Genomic DNA, 15,903 nt, shown 5'->3' with positions numbered 1-15,903 from the left:
TACAGAACAGTACTGAATTGACTGCTAGCGAATTATCTGAACTCCTTGACCGTAGTAGATAAGTCTGAAAATTGACTGTAAGACTGAACATGACTGACTAATTCATTGTTCAGACTTTTCAGATGATATTAAGATTAAAATGACCGTTTCAGACTAAAATTCATCTACAAATCCACGAAGACCCTAATAACGACCTTGATATAGCCCCAAAATCCCCAAAACATAATTAAATGCATATTTTCCCATGCTTTTAATATTCGGAACTACATTATTATCTCTATGATTGTACAGATTTTCAGTCTTTTTTCGGAATTTTAACTGGAGGGAGGGGTGCACGGTTGCAGAATAGTCTAAGTAGTTCATCTTCATCTACTTTACCACTACCGGGTCAACACTGAGGTTATGAGTTCAAATCCCTCGGCAGGTGCTTGGTGTACCTAGTCTCTCTCTGTTTTGATATACTTAGCCAGTTGATACACATAGTCTTACTTTGTTCGAAGATAGTTGCTTTATTGACGCGTCTATTCTGTCTGATATACTTACTTTGTTGTTTACCTAGCCTGGTTCTGCTTGGTGATACTTACTCTATTGATTCGACTATGTTAACTCCGGTTTCAGATATACTGAGTTGATTCTCATAGTCTCAGGCCGTTTGTCAAACTCACTTTGTTGATGCATTCAGTCTCACTCTATTTCGGTATTCTTACACTGTTGATTCGCATATTCTCACTCAGATTAATTGCAAATATACTCTGTTTAAGTGCACAGTCTTATTCTGATTGGTGATACTCATTTTGTTGACACACCTTAGCTCACTCCTTTTGCAATTGCTAACACTGTTGATTCACCGATTACCACTCTCCGGTTAAAAATATACTCTGCTGGTACTCACAGTCTTACTCAGTTTGGTGATTCTAACTTTGTTGATGCACTGATTTTCACTCCGTTTGGATATACTTAAACAGATGTTGATTCAAGTTATTCTCACTCCAGTTGGGTACTAACTCTGTTGATGCCTATAATTTTACTTCATTTGGAGATTCGATTCCCACATTGTTGATGGACCGATTTTCTCTCCGTTTGGATATACTTACAAAGCTGTTGATTCAACTTATTCTCACTCCGGTTGGGTACTCACTCTGTTGATGCTCATAAATTTACTCCGTTTGGAGATTCGATTCCCATTTTGTTGATGCACTGATTTTCATTCCGTTTGGATATACTTACACATCTGTTGATTCACTTTATTCTCACTCCGGTTGGGTACTACTTCTGTTGATGCTGATGGTTTTACTCCGTTTGGAGATTCGATTTCCACATTGTTGATGCATCTAGTTCAACTCTGGTTGGATATATTTACACTATTGATTCGCCTATTCTAACTCCGGTTGGATGACAATTCTGTTCATGTTCATAGACTCACTCAGTTTGGTGATTCCCACTTTGTTGATGCATCCAGTCTCACTCCGGTTGAATAAAATAGAGGCGAATGATACCAAAGGTACAGTCAAACTCATCAGTCGAAATACTGACAACGCCATTGCAAAAACGAAAAAGACCAAATGACAAACAACAGTATACAAAACACAACATAGAAAACTAAAGACTGAGCGACACGAACCCCACAAAAACCGCGGGTGATCTCAGTTGCTCCGTAGGGGTAAGCAGATCCAGCTCCATATTTGGCACCCGTGTTGCTCATGTAAGTACACACCCAGTGATAAGTCTCATTCGATAAGTCACATTTGGGGAAAAGGAGGACGGGATTGTAGTTACGATGATTGGAACATAACTATCGTCATCTGTGCATGAGATTTTCCAAAACGGTCAACTAATTCGTGATGGCGTCCGTAAATTTTTCAATGGATGATTTCAATTTCTACACTAGAAACTCTTGGTTTAATAGCTTCGTTGTGAGCAGCCACCTCTGTCAAGAAAATCATGATAGGAAACGCAAGCACTGCACGCGCTGCTAGAATATTGTTACATAGAAATGGAAAGTTCACAATTGAGAAGCTGAAATCATCTCTTTTTTCGTAAAGTTTTGTTCTCAACCGATCCTTATTATCAATTTCTAGATGTAAGTCAAGATATAAGGCAGACTTAACTATATCCATTATATTAAGTTCGATGGAATACATGCGTTCACCATAATCACAAAACTTTGAATTATTTAGTGAGAGGACATCATCTATATAGCAGAAAAGGAAGTTAAAAGATAATAATTATATTGATGCAACTGATCTGAATTCGGTTGGATAGAAACTCTGTTGATCCACCAAGTCTCACTTCGGTTGGATAACAATCTATTGATGCTCATAGTGTCACTCCGTTTGGTGACTCCCACTGTTTTATGCACCTAGTGCACTTAAGTTTGAGATTCTTACTCTGTTGATACTCGTAGTTACTCAGTTTGGAGATTATGAAATTCTAGTTATTTTCATTTCCTGTTTTATAAGACTATAACTGAACTCTTACAGAATGTGCAAACCGTACTAGTATACACCGTTATCCATTGCATTATACACCAATCCCGATTGTTGATACAAGAATCTAAATCATACAAGATGCTTATCTATACTACACCATTAATCATTTACCATTGCACAATACACTCTTTCCGTCTTACTCTTTTTGGAGTAAATGAGATTCCCTCAGTTTACAATTTTTATTATCTACTAGTACATTGAATCCTTAAGTAATTATTACTCATAAGTCCATACATACTTGAATATTTCTGCCGTTAAACTTCTGTCTTTTTTAAAATAGATGTGGTAAGTAATAAACATATAAAATAAAATACGTGTTGTTTATCGCAGCTAGTTTTATCTCTTCAAAGCACAAAGAAATAATATTGCACATTTCGTAACTAGTGCCCACTAAATATAATAAATTACTTTGAATTTCTATAAACACTGACAGATTGTCTATCAATTTAGGTGAAACATTATGGTTTACGTGATTAAAAAATGAAAATAACACTTTTTAAATTTCTTGCGTCAAATGCGGTTTTCTGGCTTACGATTCACCAGGAACAAATGAACATCTTAACACTATGTTTGCAGAAAATACTATTTCTTTTTCGGGTTGTTGGCTTTTGGCGATCCTTTTGCAGGTGATTACATATGTGCTATTTGGACGCAAGAGGACGCCTTGACGGAGTCAAAAAGCGAGACTTAGATATGATGTTTCCGACGACGGCGTTGGCGGCGGCGTCAATAATGTATTAGTTTGTGATTAGATCAGTTTATGGGGAACCACTAGTGGCAGGTCAATGGCATAATTCATTTCCATGGAGACTATTTGGCCTCGCCCTCTCCGTCATGGTCTATTGACTATTAAACTTTTGCTTACCAAACATGTATTATTTTGTGATTATGTCATTTTAAAGGGAACCGCTAGTGGTAGGTCGATGATATTTTGTATGCAGTATGGTAGGTCAATGATATTTTGTATGCAGTATGCATATCTCATTTCCATGGAGATTTGTTTGCTCCGCCTCCTCAGTCATGGACTATTGACTTTAAATGTTTTGCATAGTTTGAATGATAAAGTTTGTGATTAGATCAGTTTAAGAAAAGCCACTTATGTTAAGGCAATTATTAGCATTTGCAGGTCTCATTTCTATAGAGATGATTTGGCCCGACCCCCTATCACGGTTCATTGACTTTGAAACGTTTACATGTTTGTGTTTAGGTTGGTGTTTATAAAACCATTTATGGGAAGTCAATAGAATTTGGTATGCAGTTTTATAAGCATGGGCATGTATTATTTTCATGAAGATAATTTGATCATGCATCCTAATTCATGGTTCATTGACTTTCAATGTTTTGCATAGTTTGTATGTTTAAATATTACCATTTGGATTCAATATTCACATTATACTATTAAAATCACAAAAAGGCGAGACATATCTCTGTTTCAACACTTTATTTCATTACTGTTCTAACTGTAAACGAGAGGCAAATGATAACAAAAGGGGTCAAACTCAGAAGTCGAAAATAAACTGAAAACGCCATGGCTTAAAAAGAAAAAGACAGACAAACAACAGTACACAAAACACATCATAGAAAAATATTGAACAACACGAACCCCACCTAAAACTGGGGGTGATCTCAGGTGCTCCGGAAGGGTACGCAAATCCTGCTCCACATGTAATAATTGTTATGCTAGTTTGCTGAGGAAACAAAATAACCAACAACAAACAAACAAACTTTGATTTTTTTGTCAATGTTACATATATGTCGACTAGATTGGAAGAACATTTGTACTTTCCGTGTTCATCTCTCCAACCTTATTCCAATAATAAGAAAAATCAAATAAAAAAACAAATCTAGTAATCAAGCATAATTAATCATTGTTTTTTTCAGTGATACACAACTTTTTAGATGATCGATTTTGTTTCTCTTTGACAGTCAGAAAGTTTTGGAATAAGCTTGTGAATCTTTAGATCAATACCAGAAATTGGATAAACTGACACAACAAGAACTACAACATTTAAATTTGATGAAGCCCTCAAACGGTACAGGACTTATTTTACCAGACGTTTTACAAGACAATTTTCAATGTGATGATTTAAGATGTTACTCGTTTAGTAGAAACATACAGGAATGCATTTGCTATACCTATAAGGAGTTAGAAGACTATGAGTTATTAATCGTAAAAAAAAACCTGATTAAAAAAGCATACTAGTTGATGATAGTTGGACGTTTCCTCTGTGGTATATCATATTCCACCTTAATAGTAGTTTGCATAGTTTACCTAGTAATATTTGTGATTATCGAAGAATTGGTCAAATATATTTACAATACAACAAAATCAAAAATATCGATCTTGTATCATGTCTTGAATTCTTTGATACATTAATACTACACCATAACCTAGTGGAATACTTTAGTAAAGAAAAATTTCTTAACATGACTTGGATTCGGGTAATTGACCAGCTGTCTAATTAGTTATCAAAGGTATCAGGATTATAATTTAATACGCCAGACTGATCAAAATAGTTATAAAGCCAAGTACCAAGTTGAAGAGCATTGATGACCCAAAATTCCAAAAAGTTGTGCCAAATACGGCTAAGGTAATCTATTCCTGGGACCGACTGAAATATATCGAGCCTGGATTTTTGATTAACGTGAATGGAAACTTGTTTAAATTTGACGTCTCATACAACCATCTTGATATTACAAATACATTTGTGACACAGATAATATTTTATACGGTAAATTTTTCACATAATTCTATAAACTCTATAACAAACAAACTGGAATGGAAAAGTCAAGACAGTTTCGTGTTTTCTTTGTACGGATCTCTTGATGTATCGTTGAATAATTTAACATACTTTCCGATTTTTAATGAAAATGGTCTAAAAGCTAAACATGCAGGAAAGTTATATTACTGGATTATACGCTTGGAAGGAAATCCTTGGATTTGTGACCGTAAACTTTATCCAATTGCAAAACCATCTGAAACAGTTGTTAAAATTATGGATGATATAAATATTTTCATAGTTTGTGATTCTCCAATAGAAATGATGATGAAAACATTGTAAAAGATCATAGATAATTCCGATTTGGATCAATTAATTTGTAACTTGTCATTAGCTGAACGGTGTCAACCACAATGCCACTGTGTTTATCAACCAGCTTTAGACAATAGAACAGTGGTTGATTATTCTGTATCTAGACTTAGACGAATTCCGTCAGCCCTGCCCTGGTATGAACAGAATAGATTTTACAAACAATAGCATTTAAAATTTAAAAAGGATTGAACAGTTTGGGTTGAAATTTTTTGAAAGGATAAAGAAACTTGATCTTTCAAATAACCAAATTATAAGCATTTCAGATCTAGTGCTATATCGTTTTATAAAAATACAACTGGTCAATATGACAAGCAATGCAATAGAACGGATTTCAAGGTCATTACAGATTCTGAAGCCATGCCAGATTACTTTAGGACAAATTGGTATGAAATGTAAATGCGAGAATCTTTGGTCAAATGTATGGCTACCGTTACAATACCAAAAATGTTCTAGGAACACACAGGTTTTATGCAAACACAATGGACTACTACGTTCTATTACTGAAATAGAAAAAGTAGATCTTGGATGTTCCAAGACAAATAACAATGCTTCGTTGATAAACATTTCGGTATGCTCAGCATTGGTTGAAGTGATCACGATTGCATCAATTATATTTAAGTTTCGGTCTGAATTTTTTATCTTAACAAGATCTCGTTTCAACTACTTAAAGAAGCCAGTAGCGCCAAATTGTATATAACACGACATATACATGTATATTTCTGCAAATGAGGATAATCCACTAGTCAGGAAATGGTTGTTAACTTCTTTGGTTTCATATCTTGTGAGCAAAGGGTTTGATGTGTTTTTATATTTCAGGAACCATGCGTTCGGAGCTCCTCGAGAAAAAGAGACGATTGACGTCATGTCCAAAAGTCGTTATTTTATTTTACTTCTTAGTGACAATACCAATAGTACTCAAGAGTGGAATAAGAAAGAATGGAAATATGCTCGGAACTATTACAAATGGGACTTCAGTTGGAACCTTATCGTCATCAATTACGATTTTGTTAAATGTGATGACACTGTAAAGAAGTTCTGTGAGGTTTTTTTACTTTAAGAAAGGTCATTAACTTCTCGAATTTGATGATAATATTGAAAAAGATATTCTAATATTACTGAAATAAGAAAAGTCTTTGTTGCTGACGAGTTATCGTTCTTTTCATGCCAAAATATTTGTTGGAATAAAATAAATTTAAAAGTTTTAATGAGTCCTAAAGCTTGTATTTCATGAACAGTCTCTATGATACAGAAAAGGCGAAAAAGAAATGGCATTTCCTTGGCAAAAAAAAATGCGAATAAAGGACAATCAACAGTATACAAAACACAACATAAAGAAAAAGACTGAGCAACACGAACCTCTCCAGAGGTTACCTCGGATGCTGCCCGGAAGGGTTATAAAATCATATGTGACACCCGTCGTGTTGCTCCTATAAAATATGTTAATAAATTATATCACGTGGTTTGTCATCACGCAATAGCGGATTGCTAATTGACTCTCTTCTAACTCGAACAGAACATCAATTTCGTAGGTGGTCATGTAAATTGATTCTATCATTGATCTCTAATTTAAAGTTATCCATACTGTACTGATGCTAACTCAATTATAGACGTTATGAAATAGCATAATAAGTCAACATATAATTGTGTGGTATGAACCTTACTTGATTACAAAAGAAGAAAAAGAACATGTACTGAATGACGTAATGTGTCTAACAATACTGTTTGTTACGTTCAACAATGTTACAATTTCCCCAAAAGGACATTTTTGAACAAATAACATCAGATTTGAAGTCAGTCATTCGATTGCTAGTCAATTGATTTGAAAAAATGTTTCATACGTTATTAATGAACGAATAAGAAGATGTGGTATGATTTCCAATGAGACAATAATCCAATGGAGTTCTAATGACGTGGAAGAAAGCAGTTATAGGTCGCCGTACAAACTTCAACAATGAAAATATCCATACCGTATAGTCAGCTGTAGAACACTCTGACAAGGAAAAATGAGAAACAATTCAAACGAGAAATTCAACGGATATGTGTGAAAGTTTGATTACAAATATGCTGAACACCTTGACAAAGAACATAATTAGTCTATGTATTATGCTTTTTCAAGTTTTTTTTTCTATTTTGGATATTGAGACAGAAACTGAGAATTTATAAATCTCACAAATGAAATTTCCTAATGGAGATGCCCTAAACTTTTGGTGAAGGCCTGTCAGATGGTTATGCAGATAATCCTGAAGCTAAAGCATGAAACAGCCAAATAACAGTAAATACAAGAAGAATTGAAAAAAATTGAAAACACCGATTAAAGAAATATCGAAAGGGACTTGGAAAATGTATTGTACGTGCTTTTTTCTATATAGTATCTATATATCTTGCTGTACATGCTACTATTTAATTTCCTTTATTTTGGTCAACATAATTGTTTTCTTGTAAAATGTTCAATGGAATGACTGTTCATCTGTATTTGTACATGTTGTACAAAAACAACCGTAAAATGTTTTAGTAGTTTGACCGTAACAAATTGTAATAGATAATAATATGCTACCGCTGTACTTCAAAATCTTTGTCAGTTAATTTATCATGCTTATTACATAGTACTAATTAATATCTGATGATAAAGAACACGTTATAAGTATACTGTTATTAATAACTATTACAAAAATGTATTAAGGCCCCTAAATGAAAACTGTGAAAACAATTCAAACGAGAAAAAACAACGCCCTGATTTATGTACAAAACAATAAACCGAAAAACAAATATGATATACAGCAACAAACAACAACTACTGAATTACCGGCTTAATTAACTGAATAAGTTGAAAAGGGCTTAACTCATCAGTTCGATCCAAAGCACAATTGTTTTTTAACAAAAACACAAAAGTACAGATCTGAGAGCACTCACAGTCACTGAACGCTAGTTCAGAGCCAATATCAACTGATGAAAAAAATCATGTGTCAAAGACTAAAATATCAATCAGTACACATCAAGCATCCAATGGATCTAATTTAACGCATCATAAGCAATCAGAGAAAAACATGACCTTGTGCAATGCCAAAATATAGGTATTTGGTGACGTGTTTTTCAACAAACAATCGTCATTCCCATGGGAACCAACTGTGCCTCTCTTCTTGCCGACATGTTCTTTTATTCATATGAGGCTAACTTCATACAGGAACTTCTTAGGAAGAACGAAAAGAAGTTGGCAGTGTCCCTCAACTTTACTTTTCGCTATAGAAATGATTTCCTATCACTAAATAATTCAAAATTTGGTGTCTATGTTGAACGCATCTATCCCATCGTACTTGAGATAAAGGATACAAATAATACAGTTAATTCTGCCTCCTATCTTGACTTACATCTAGAAATTGACATTGTAGGTCGGTTGAAAACATAACATTACAACAAAAGAGATGATTTCAGCTTCTTAATTGTGAACTTTCCAGCAGCGCCTGCATACGGAGTATATATTTCCCAGTTGAAACGACATTTCAGGGCTTGTATTTCTTATCACGATTTCCTTGATAGAGGGTTGCTGCTCACACGGAAGCTATTAAACCAAGAGTTCCAAGTGGTGAAGTCAAAATCATCCCTTCATAAATTTTACGGACGCCATCACGAGTTGGTTGACCGTTATATAATATCTGTTTCACAGATGACAACGAGTATGTTCCTACTGTCGTAATGACAATCCCGTCCCCTTTTCCCCAAATGTGACCTACCGAATTAGATTTATCACTCACTTGAGCAACATGACGGGTGGGACATGTGGAGCAGGATCTGCTTACCATTCTGGAGCACCTGAGATCACCCCCAGTTTTTGGTGGAGTTCGTGTTGCTCAGTCTTTAGTTTTCTAGTTGTGTTTTGTGTACAGTTGTTTGTCTGTTTGTCTTTTTCTTTTTTATCCATGGCGTTGTCACTTTTTTTCGACTTATGAGTTTGAATGTCCATTTGGTATATTTCGCCTTGTCTTCTATCGACATGATAGATTGTAGGACTGTAAATGTTATATTATATTATATTCAAAGATCTAATTACAGTGTTGAGTTGGTAACCTTTAAGAATAAGTTTATTTAAAGGATCGGTAAGAGTTCCTGTTTCGTATCTAAAATTACGGGCTGTTCATGACTGTCTTTTAATAAGAAAAGCGCTTTATGGGTTATTATGATAACTTATCTTGATAAATCATAAGTTTAACAACGATAGGCGATTTGTCTGTCTGTAAAGAAAAGAAGTTGGTCTCCTATGTTTCGTTTAAATTTCCATTGAAATCACCTCGAATACAAATCTTGCTTAAACTCTTGCTTTAACTCTTGCTCAAGTGAGGTAAATATTTTTTTCTTTAATATTTGGAAGAGAAAAAAAAAGAATAGCTTATGTATTAATCATGTTAATCGTATTAAAAAAATAAATACCATACACTATATAATATTCATGATATTTTATATTCATCGTTAAGTGATCACATCAAATAAGGAATGTGGAATTCGACAAATTAAATTGTGATACCGGTTGGACTTTAAAAGAAAAGTGTTTCTAAAATGAACCTTCCTCAAACCACTCCAAGACGATACAGCTAGAGATATAATAGGTAAAACGTGTATGACCGTCACCTATATTTGAGCTGCACAGGACAGCCTTAATTAAAAAAAATCATATGTGGTCAGAAAATTGCAACTTCTCTTAAAATAATAAGCCAAGTTGCGACATTAAAACTTTATCGGTAAAACTGTTATAACGCCTTAGTTCGTCGATTAGTTCATTTCATGTTGCCTTCTCGGTTTTCAAAGTCATTGATGGGTCAAAATATCGGGATCAATAGTTTGAAAAGCTTAAAATATAAAACATACAATAGCACATTCTCCCCAATTGGTGATCGGGACAACTGAATAAGAACTTGATATCAATCAATCGACTCAACAATTCTAATTTCGTGTTTTAGATAACACGTGTTGTATCCATGGTAATCGTAACAATAAGTCTTTTTTCTGTTTCTGTCTGTAATTAACTACTCAACATATTTTTTTTATTTTACATATGAGTTCTGCTTGTAAAGATACACCATAAAATAAAATAAAAAATAGGGGTAACCGTTTTCCTTTTTGATAAACGAGCTGCTGAATTTAACAACATGGTACGCCAATACTACAAAATATCTATGGAGAAAATTCATGCAATTCGGCAAGCATTTTGTACTTTATCAAGATTTTCTGTTCTATTTGTCCACATTTTTTTTAATTGATTTACATTTCAAAGATAAACGATAGATCGACTGGTGTTAAGAAAGTCCTTAGCAATCGTACTAGTTTTCAAGCTATATACATAAAAGGTTAATCTTTAGCGGGAAAAAAAAAAGAAAATTGTCGACGTCATAATTGATGTCTTTAATGAAGTCGGCACAACTTCAACGCTTATATGAGTAACGCTATCACGCTGTTGTGCAATGCCGTATGGAATGCGGTATTGTGTATGAGCATTTTTGCTAATTATTCAAAGGCGTATTCAATTGATAAGAAAACAAGCTGATTTATTTTCTAGGATATTTTTTGCCGCCACAAAATGCAACTTGTCCTAATCAATAATCTGCAAGTGAAAGAAATTTGCTGTCGGCTTTCAATAGTCAATTTCAATCATCGTTATGCCTCCATCTTTTTTTTTGTAATTAAAGAGTTGTGCGTTCTTTTTTGTAATGCCTATAATGTCCTGATTTTTACGAATCAAACATTAAAAATTTCGCATATAGATCGTGATTTTGTTCCGGTTAACACAGCATTGACAAAATAATGAACCTTCATATGTTAATGAGTTAAAATATTGGGATCGCATACACACGTCTTTTTAGTTTTATTTCTGCATTTCTGGATTTATTATTTCACACATAAAACCCCTAATTTTCTGCATCTTTTCATCCTCACCATTTGTGTTAATATAAAAAAACAATCATGCAAACGTCATTCTTGATCAACACACACATTCACTCTGAATGTAATTCGACACCTTAAATTTTATGCTACTGTAAATATTTCATAAAAACACAGTTTTTTCCAACAAAAAAATAGTGTTGTCATTTATGGTTTTATTTAACATTCACGGTACCAAAAAAAGCAGAATAGCCACAGGTTGATTTGTTTTTATGTTTATATTTATGTTGTGAATGGTTTTATATTTCTGTTGATATAAACACAGGTTTAATTGTGTACCCTCCCCGTCGCGTCTGAAACGATAACAGTGGTAAAATGGTCAGATTAACTCGCAATAAGATACTCAGAAGATTTCTTATTAGAGTCACGTTGGTCATTTCTATGAAGTTTTGAGACAGCACAGGCATACTTGAATGGACTCATGATACACCAAACGAAGTCATTTTTTGTTGTTTGGCCATTTATATTTTGTTGGAGTAAGAGAGATAATTCAAACCAGTGACTACTTCCGAAATGATACAAATTGTAGTTTTCTTTTTAGTGGGATTTTAATTATGACGGTTTTTAAAAATTATGCCAACATAAGCAATGTTTGCTATTAAAATTCTGTTAAAGAAAATAATACTTGATTACAAGGTATTTCAATGATAAAACTATTGCAGTCTTTTCTCATACCTATATCTGCGTCACAGATGACACGGATATGTTCTTATTGTCTTATTTACGTCCTCCGTCCTTGTTTGTGACATCCCTAAATTAGACTTATTACCGAATTTGTACTTACCATGAACAACACCACAAGGGTGTTACATTTGGAACGAGATCTGCTAACTTGTCCGAAGCACCTGCAATCAACCTCAGTTATTTTTTGGAAAAGGAGGAAGGGGTTGTGTTGAGTAGTATGTAGTAGTTTTTAGAATTTGTGCTGCACAGTGCTTTTCTAGATAACATGGAAATCGTAGATACAAAATTCGTGTTCTATGTCACGAAATATCTCCAACATACAACATAACAACACATAGACTGAGTATGATAGCATCAAAATGTCAGAATTAATTATCGAAAACACATTTATCCGATTTGTTGATCTGATATTTCAACAAACATGCAGTATTCCAATTGGCACTAACTGTGAGACTGTTTGCGTGTTTTATCGACCTGTGTTTTTACTGACATTGATATCTTTTCCCCTTTTCAAAAATTTCTGATTACAACCCAACATATTTTGTCATTCTTGGAATATAAAACAAAAATAAGTTTAGATGCTTTTTAGAGACTTACTACAACCAGTTAAATGAAAAATAAAAAAATGTAATTATGATTTCTGTGGTAAGAAATATTTGTTAATGGTAAAACACGGCGAAATGATATACATGGCAAAACATTAATAATAATTTGATTTCAACACCACCAAAACTGTAACTTATACGATTAACAATGGGTCTCGATTCCGGTTTTGTTAGGTACTTGTGCATTATGTAACTAATTTTACAATTTCAATAAATGTCATTGTTAAAAGTGTTTACATTCAAGATGGTTTGAAATATAATAGACCACTTTAAGCAATTCAAACTTTAATGTAGCAGTTAAAAATCTAAAAATAGACCAAGAAGTCTTCCTGTTTAGCTTGATTCATTTCTTATGTTTAATAAACGCCTCTCTGTAATGCAAATATATCACATATTGACAAATAACTTGACAAAAAAAGCAACTTCTTAAAGACGGATTGTATTTATTCATATATGAAAATTAATACTTTAGTAACTAATTATACAATAAACCCATTCATAGATGGTATTCGTTACCTCACATAGATCGTAACTTAAACTCTGATACTGCTTCAGCATTAAGTAATGTTCTTCGCCTTTTGCAGAAAGAGTATAGGTTTTTTGTTTGGTCCTTTTGTAACTTTTTATCTTGTTTTGTTAGTAAGATGGTTATTTCGTCCTCTATCGATCTCTTATGATTAGAAAAATCGATAAATTGTACAATTCGTAGAAAGGCTCCCAAGTATCGCTTTGCAATTGCATTAGCCTCCAGAAGGTCGTAATTAACAATGATTATTTCCCAGTTCAGGTCATGTGTATAATTGTGTAAGGCATGTTTCCATTCTTTTTCATTCCAACGAATTTGTCCCAGGCATTCTTCACTCAAAATGATGATAAAGGTTGAAGTACGTGACATCACTTGTATCATTTCATGTTCCCGGGCTATTCCAGGTTCACTATCCTTGCAGGGCCAAAACACCTTAAGCATTTTATGCTCTTCTAAATTTGGAAGTAAATTCGATGTCAGTCACAGACGAATCTTTTCATCTTCTTCATTGCACGCAATATATACGTCGTTACAAAATGACAAAGGATAAGGAGTCTCCCTAAAATATTTTATGAATTTTCGGCATTGAGGAGGACATTTTTCTGCTAAAGACAAATTACAAATTAAATCATCAAATCGGCGTTGTTTGATGATTGTAAATATTGATATATCCTTTAAACTTTCAATGACATTCAATACCTTAGAAAAACGAGGCAATGTGAAAGACAATTACCCAGTCTGCCAAATATGATTTATCAACAACAGTGTCGAATTTGGAGAAAAGGGACATCAAAACGTTAATGATTTAAACATACTACTCCGAAACTTATGTTTAGCTCAATTCAACTGATTATTCGAAACATGCATATAGACTTTCAATGTCTGTGAACAAAAGGTGTAGTGGGTTATTCGTCCATTATACAGATACCCAACCCATAAAGACCCAACTAGATGTCAACATATAGCGTTCAATGATACGTAACATTATTTGTAACCGCCCCCAGTCTATCAACTGTATGTTACATTGTTGCTTCTTGGTCATTACCGTATCTATTTTTCGCAATGTCTGAACCTTAAAAACTTAAGATAATTGAATACACATCCCCTTTAATACGTTTATCCTTTTTTTGAATCAATAAAATTGTGAAGTTTAAAAAGAGTACTCAAATATCTCTATGCAATATCTTTATACTCAGCATATCATAATTCGTGATATCCTATCTATAATTGTACCATGCATATATCCGTTCTAACTGAACCCAAGTGCATATGTCTACCAAACCTTCGTAGTCCTCGTACAGAAACAATACAAAATTAAACTTCTTTAGAAATTTTTGGCCATCAATGCTCTTCAACTTTGTACTTTATTTGGCCTTTTAATTGTTGATAAAATTGAGAATGGAAACAAAGAATGTGTCAAAGAGACAACAACCCGATCAAGGAGCAGAAAACAGCCAAAGGCCACCAATGAGTCTTTTTCAGCCGAAACGCGCGACTGGTGTACACAATTATAAGTCTTGTATTGTTCATGAGTTTTTTTATTGGACATTCATCACTAATTTACTCCGCACTTGAACTTCCTAATTCATACGATTTCGGTCAGGATAAAATACTTTTTTTTCTTCATGAAACAAGACAAATGATGACGTCAACCAAAATCGCAAACAAGCATCAGCTTCTTTACAACATATGCAGACATAATATAAAACTATTATTTTCTTGAAGTGTTTAACAAATTAACAAATTTTATTGTCGTTGAAAACCTCAAAACGGAAGATGCATATAAAAACAACTACACAATCAATATAAACACTTTTATTATAGTACTAGACCAAATGGCTAATCATTCTTTAAAAAATACAAACAAGTCCTATGTAACTATAATAACGGAAGGAACTAAAGTTCATGGTCAATTGCTGATTTAATTGTTTTTATCATTTAGATATGCATGTCTCTATCAAGCAGTTCGTTTCTTCTGATAAATATTTTGCAAATGTACATCCTGTTATTCTTTAACTATTACATAATTAACAAGTGTATCATTCAGTCGATCTCCAAATAATTTGTAACGTTAACAATCATCCTAATTGTATAAAATTTACATGTACTTTATAAATTTGAACAATTCATCAGACTATTTTGAAAGTCAAATGTTCCCTACTGACACAACTTCCCAGTTTACCTCTACGTAGATTGTTCCTTGAAGTCATTTAATAACTAAATCTTAATACAATATCAAGTCAGTACACTATAATGCTGAGATCTATGTTAATCTATTTATCTATTTTATGTGAAATAGGTTGTTATTACTTAGTATTTTGTAATTCTTTATTGCTGGAGAGATAATTTTGAAATGAGTTTATAACTATACATCTAAAGAATCTTTTAATTTATTGTCATGTTTGATATTAAGATTTTTCAGCTCAATGTCAGTGTCTATATTACTATCACGCCTTGTTGCATGTTGTCCATTGCAGAATTTCTTTCCGAATACGACACCATCATCATGTTGGAGACTTGAGTACACTTCTGCCTTTATGAGTTTATCCTTTTTTGAAAAATTTATAAAGTTATGCATT

This window comes from Mytilus californianus, unplaced genomic scaffold, assembly GCF_021869535.1.
Source record: "Mytilus californianus isolate M0D057914Y unplaced genomic scaffold, xbMytCali1.0.p SCAF_8, whole genome shotgun sequence".
In the NCBI taxonomy this organism is placed as follows: domain Eukaryota; kingdom Metazoa; phylum Mollusca; class Bivalvia; order Mytilida; family Mytilidae; genus Mytilus; species Mytilus californianus.
The sequence above is the reverse complement of the archived record's forward strand: the minus strand, read 5'-3'. Positions refer to the sequence as shown.